This window comes from Denticeps clupeoides, chromosome 1, assembly GCF_900700375.1.
Source record: "Denticeps clupeoides chromosome 1, fDenClu1.1, whole genome shotgun sequence".
Classification (NCBI taxonomy): Eukaryota; Metazoa; Chordata; class Actinopteri; order Clupeiformes; family Denticipitidae; genus Denticeps; species Denticeps clupeoides.
In genome coordinates this window covers 24,835,030-24,842,442 of record NC_041707.1, presented here as the reverse complement: position 1 = coordinate 24,842,442, position 7,413 = coordinate 24,835,030, and positions in this window count along the sequence as shown.

Genomic DNA, 7,413 nt, shown 5'->3' with positions numbered 1-7,413 from the left:
ATACTGCAGCACAAACATAAAAAGGGAGGATGTAAATTATATTCAGTTGTGGACAAAGTACATGAACCATGTACTTAAATTAGAGACACCATTGTAAAATTTTACTCCAGTAAAAGTCCCCCTTTTAAAATTCTACTTGAGTAAAAGTACAAAAGTATTTACCTTCAAATGTACAATTTGCTGGTACAATGCAAAAATATATAGGCCAATTTTTTTAAGTATATTCTGCTTAACATTTGAGGTAAGTTTTACTTAAATTTTCAATTTCATGTCATTTAAATTCCAATTAAGCAGGCTCATTTAGGCTCAATTTTGAGAAATAATCACTTCATTTATTATCACTACTAATACTACAATAATTACTACTGTTATTATTGTAGTTCGACAGCCAAGTTAAAACTGGTGGGAAAAATTCAGGCTAGAGCAGAACATTCCACTTAACCAATGCCCACATGATGCCCAATTGAAAAAGCTGTGTAATAACTATATCACAAACTCCTTATTAATTCAGAAATTAGAAAGAGGTCTGGTAGAATGTTCTTACCTATGAATTTTCAGTCATATTAATGTTTACCATACATTTATAGACTGTTATTTAAAGCCAGAATAGAATAGACTGTTCTTTAAAGTCAGAATTGGGGGACAGTTTCCCAGTCAAGTTGCATTATAATTTTTTGGAAGAATGTGTATCTCAGTAGCCAAGAAGGATGACACATGCATTTGGAACACTTTGTAATCCTGCAACCCTTCCAAAAAATCCCTGCCTGTAACAGACTTTGATCTGCTTTGATCTGCTTCTTCTTCACAATCCAGATTGTGGCATGTCAGGTCATCAGGTTTTAATTTACCATGAGTATCCTCAAAAAAACATAATGGACAGTTTTAGCATATGATATTACACTAAAGGAATGTACTCGTATAAAAAAAGTGGGAAAATATTTTGAAAGCAAAAACATCAAGGAAAATCCTTACAAAGATATTAAATCAAACCTTAAAATAATAATTAACTTTCAAAATCATGTGTGAATAACTAAACCTAGCAGGTATACAGTTTGTAAGAGCAGACCTTAAAAGAAAATAATCATTTGTTCATAGTTTACATAGTATGCATGACAGGGAACAGTGTAGCAAATATGGGGCTGGGCGATTATACAATCTTGATCAAAGAGCGCAATTTCTTCACAATCAATCTCTGTGATTAGTCTTGGATATTTTTCACGATCAATAAAATGGCATAAATTATCCTCTTTTGTGTGTGCCTTTACTTTTTAACTGAGACACTGCCAGATATCCCTAGGTCCGGGAATATTCCACATAAAATATATGGGGAGTGTGATAGTTTTCCTATCTAGAAAAGAGGGTCCTGCAGAAAAAGTTTGGGAACCACTGGTATAAGGCTAGTAAAGAGCAAACTGGGTGAAAATGGAGCCAAGGAGGGCAGCAAAAGTTATGGTTTAATATATGAATAAACTTTTTATTATCGTTGGTGGCTTCTTTGGTTTCAGTCTGGCAATATCCGAAAAATGTGATCGAATCTTTCAATATGGGAAAGTATATTGTGGTCAGTTTTTTAGCCATATCGCACATTGTACCACACTAATCTGGCAATCTGTAATGAGGTGCTCAACATGTTCAGAGAGGTGTGCCATAATGCCATGTGTGATTGTCCACATAAAGATCATGAACAAATATAAATTTAATAGGATAAAGTTTAATAAATAATTATTAAATAACCATGTTTATAAATATTACTAAATGATTCATTCGTAAATACGAATTACTTACCTAAACTAGAAGCTTCAGTGAGTCAAACATTTTGTGTGCAGCATTTCCTCCCTTTGAAATGTATTTCCATCTTCCATCTTTGGACCTTTTATTGTCCATCTTCCATCGGTGTTAATTTTGCATTCCAGTATCAACACTCATCCTCCAACCCAAAGATCACCCCAGTGTAAATGAGTAGGGACTTTAGTGCGCAGATTTGATTTGTGTTATTTTTCTGCAATTTCGCACAACCCAGGAAGTGCACATGAACAAAGTTCCCAGGTCAATCTTACAATGAAAAACGTTTTGGGCCAGAAAGGTATTAGTTGATACTATTTCTACACATCCTATTTTACCGTTTACATGTTTTCAGTGGCTCAGAGTTTTTGTTTTGTACAAGTATGGCATTCATCAATCCAATGCACAGTTCGTATGTGACAATTTCAGTGAATACAGTGTTGGGCCAGACAGGTAACACTTGATACCATTTCTAATAGTTCAGAATTTTGAGTGGGCACAGAGATCATCACCATATACAGATTTAAGACATTCTTTATTTCTGAAACAGGTTTCCTGGCCCTAAGCAAATTAATTCAATTGTCACAGTTTTCCAACTGTATCTTATCTCCAAAATTAAACATATTCACTCCTACACAGACCTAGAAAAAGTTATTCATTAGATTATTTATGCCCGCCTGAAATTAGTCCGTAATAGGTACTGCAGCCTGCAGAGCAGCATTTACGGTGGAACAGACAATTCAGAGCTTACTTCAGCATCGTGTTTTATGTTGTGAGAGGTGCTGGCTATGGACAGTTAGTTCACTTTTAGTCGATTGACTCAACAGAAGTATGGGATAACCACGCTTCTGACTCTCCAGCTGAAGACACCTTTAATCAAGCCTATAAGCAGGAGACGGGGCAAGAGGGGAAGGGGCCATGCCCCCCCAATAAAACCACTTGTTTCTGCCATATCCCCTTCAGTTCTTATGATCTGCTCCTCGCTAAGGACACTTTTTACACCCATCAAAATGGGCGTAAAGTGGTTACGACGCTAGTGGTTTTGGACTTGAATGACTCTGGGTTTGATCTGCAAAGTTGCAAAGTTCAGCAAAGTTGCTCCAAAAGGTTTGACTGACCAGCCTCTCTTGGGTGAGCACAATGTGGAGCACGATGACCTTCTTCTCTCTGACTCTACTGGGCCTTTCCAGACTGAGATAGAATGAGCTGCTTCTCCAGATGGAGACACCAGGCTGAGCTTGACTTCGACAAGCCTTCGAGTCCTCTGACAAGGAGGATCACTTAATCGATGGTAACTTGAAAGCGTCTGCCAGATGCCGTAAATGTAAATGTAAATGTAAATGAGGACATGCAGGCTGCTCAGCTCTTTCTCAGCAGAGCACTGCACCCTGCTGCAGACCTACCAGGTGATGTGCTTATCTGACCTGCATGGGCAGCGTGTTGCCACCGTAAGGGGCCATCACCACACTCGTCAATGAGGTAAGATTTGCCTCAGATTATAGGCATGGCTGCTACAGTGTGGCCCAGTGGCATCTTTGGCTGACCCTGTGAAACATGCCATACCACGATAGGGCAATTTATCTGGATGAGCCATTTTCCTCAGTGGGTCAGTTGCAGCCTTTAAATGGGACATCGGTTCCTCTCATGAACGTACAACGTTGCAAAGCGTACAAAATGTTAAACTAAGCACCTGCATGTGTACAATTTCAAAATGTTACAGCCAGAAGGTTTGGTTCACAACAATATACCTGACAGACATGCATTTTCATATCGTGATTCACCCAGATCACAGGCAGTTTCTCAGATGTGCTTTCGAGGGGGCGATGCACTGTGTCTGTGTCCTGCCCACTGTCCTTTCTCTGGCTCCTCACACTTATATGAAATGCCTGGAACCAGCGCTTTCGATCTTGTGTGCTTCCAATCTTATTTTGCCATCAAAAGAGAAAGCACAGCAGCCCACAATTGCTGTTTTGTTGCGCCTGCAGCATCTGTGGTTTTTAGTGAATGTAAAAAGAGCTTGTTATCCCCAGATCTGCTTTATTTTTTGCCAGCCAATGAATGTGCAATCTTATGGTCCATTTCGGGTAGCATTCCCATTTAATATATTTTTTTTATCTGCGCTTATCTCATGCTTGTAACCCTTGTGCTATACTGTCGGTGTTCTGTTATGGAGCTATACTACGGTTGTGGTAAGATTCACGTTTCTTGTACCATCCACACCTTGTCAACTAAAGTTGAACCACATTAAACATAGAAGTATAGAAACATAAATGACAAGGTTTCATTCATCCCCAAATCCTTGTATGAGCAGAATGGTGATGCAGATAACTTTGTGGGTTGTGATGCAGACCCTTGTTTAAGCTGACAGGCAAGATATATTAGGAGTGGCCAGCCCACTATTAGTAATGTACCGGTGGCTTGGTGTGTGTGTGTGTGGGCGAGTGTTCCTACTCTCAGGCAGGCTGTGACATCAGCTGGCAGCGTTCTTGCATGGTTTTGCAGCAGGTTGCTGTTTCTGCTTCTTGCTTCTTGTTCTTGTCTGGTGCATGATGAGTCGATCCGAAGTTGAGGACTTTGAGTATGGAGTCCGAGCGGAGGCGGGTCAAGGAAATGCAGGCGAAGGACCATGAGACATAACCATGACATAAACAGATCATTTGTGACTCTGACTAAGAGTGGTTTCCATGCTGTGACGTTGTCTAAAACCTGACTGGAATGCATCGAGTGTGCTGTTTTTACCAACGGCCTTTTCATGTCAAGATCAGGCTTTTTTTTTATAGGATTTATAACTTTAAGGGACAACTGTTTGTGTAGGGACATAACCAGTGCTTATACATGCATTGATTAGATCCAGTAATGGCTCCCATATTGTACCAACAATCTCCTTGAATAGCGTTGTTGGTATGCTGTCTAATATGCAGGTCGAGTTTGATTTCCTGTGGTTGTAACGGGGTAACGGGCTAAAATTTTCCAGGCAGTCATGTGTATGATCCACAATGGACTTCTAGTTTGCACTGTTTCGCGGATTAATTGTATTAATTGTATTAATTGTATTAATTGTAAGTCCTCAGGGTTAAAAGCAGGTGGGATTTGGGGTGAGATTCCTGTATGGCCCGAGTTAATCTAGATATTGTGTTAAACCGAAGTCTGCTGACATTCTTGCTGCTGGAAATTAGTCTTGATAGATGTTCAGCCATTTCACTCCATCCTTTGTGTAGCTTTTTGATGGTACCTTATTTACTATACTAAGCTCTGGGAGCTTATCTAAAAACCCAGTAGTGGAGGCTTGTGTGATTGTTTGGTTTAGTTTTTTATCTGCGGTGTCAATTTAATCTAATAGTGTTTTACTGCACACAAGATCAGAAAATGATCTGAGAAGGGCAGTGGTGGCCTAGCGATGAACGAAGTTGGCCCGTAATTAGAATGTTGCCAAGTTGCAAAGCACCATCTCCACACACAGCTCCCCGGGAGCCTGTCATGGCTGCTCACTGTGTATCACAATGACAATCACTTCACTCATTTCACTTTCAGATACTACTGTTTATTGGTAGCATCTTGACAGTGCAATATTGTAGCTGAGTATCAAGTCTGAAGTGTGGTTGTAGCAGTGAGTGAGTCCAACAATATTTAGTTTAATTCAAACAGACTCCAGAATTGAATTAAATGCATCACCTATTCAGAACTTCAGAAGTATAAATATATTGTCAGAAATAACGTTTTACATTCATTGTAAAAATTCATTTTGCGTGTTAACGTGTTAAAAGTATATACATTGATTGGAAAAACGGAGACAGCTTTTAATTTTTATATATACACACACACAAGAGAAACGCAAAAGCTGACAAAAGAAAAAGAAGTGCGTTGCGTAAAAAGCGTGCGGGGCTCGTGCACGCGAACTTGTATCTGACCGAATCAACGAAACAGCGCCCCCTAGGGTCGCAAGAAGCGACGGTCATAGAATATGGTGTAAGACAGGTGTCGCCGCCCCCCCCCCCCCGCCCCCCACAAAAAAAAAAAAAAAAAAACTAAAAAAACTACACAGACGGCCATTATGTCTGCTACATTATGTCTGAGCCGGGTTGCAGGACAGAATGCAATCTTGCTTCATACTTGGATGATGCTGCAATAGTTAGGGCCCCAATCAACTATATCTTTGCAGTGTTATTAACCACAGTGGATGGAAAATCTCATCTGCTGGCACCTGCCTGGCCCTGGATTGCCTCAATGGACTTCCAGAGTAAATCACGTGTATATGTGGGAGCCTTCTCCCAGGACTTATCATGAGCCATAACTCAAAACTGGACTCTGCAAAAATACAGAGGAGGAAAGTATGAGGTACTGGAGTTACTGGAATTGAGTAAAGTTTAACCGAGCCACTTGGGATGCATGGGACAGTTTACAGTATTCACAGTGCATCACTTTTGTTATGTTACAGCTTTATACCAAAATTGATTAAATAAAATTTCCCCCTCACCCACAAAACCCCAATAATGACAACATGGAAAAACGTATGAGGTTTTGGCAAATTTATAAAAAAAAAAGTCAAAGGAATTGTCTGTGGACATCAAAGACAGGATTATGTCTAGGCACAAATGTGGTTAAGGTAACAATAAAAAGTTCCTGCTGCTTTGAAGGTCCCAATGAGCACGGTGGCCTCCATTATCCATAAGTGGAAGAAGTTCAAAGCCCCCAGGACTCTTCCAAGAGCTGGACAGCCACCTAAACACAGCGAGGGGAAAAGGGACCTTAGTCAGGTGACCAAAACTGCACTTGAACATAAAACACTCCCCTGGGAGGGGATGACCCGAATAAGGGGGTTACTGGGGGCACATACCATTTGGTTGATTGCTAGTCTGGATGATGAGTTGGTGAAATATGCATTGCCTGCCTAAATTGTACCTCATTGTGTATTTGATTATTTATTGATTAAAGATATTGACATTATTAGTTGTGTTTTGGAAATTTATTTGGGGTAAATTTAAATGGGTTAGGGCTAATAAATTTAACTGATTGATGTTACTAAGTAGGTTTAGCAAATGTGTTTAAAATAAAATCTTCTCATAGTGTAATGACAAGTGTTGGTTAGATTTTACCTAACTTGTTTAGGCATTTCTTAACTTGACAAGGTACAATTTACAGTTTACAAGGTAAACAAGGTACAATTTACTAATAATATGCACATGAGTCTTAGTTAGATTTTACCCTATTTGGTTGGTAACTGAAATGTAAGATACTAAAAAATATTGAATATAAATTAGCTAAACAAAATGTACCTCAATTTTTCTGGGGTAGATTATTTAGTTCTTTTTATACTGTATGTATCAAATTCTCATTTATGATAGAGACCTCAATCCTAGTGCTCCCAGCGACCCCTCCATAGGTTTTGACGTCATGATATTTTTCTGTCACATAACTGGCACAAGGTGGCGCTGTATACTAAAAGGTGAAAATCATGTTCACATTAACCATCATAAAGTTTTGATTTTACATTTGCGACATAATGTAATTAGTTGTTAATTAAATTTATATAACTTGCATATAACTTACTAAAACAGTCAAAACATAAAGAGTGTTTTGTGTAGAAATATTGTTTCTTCTACAGTTCTCAGGAACGATCAACACATTAATATC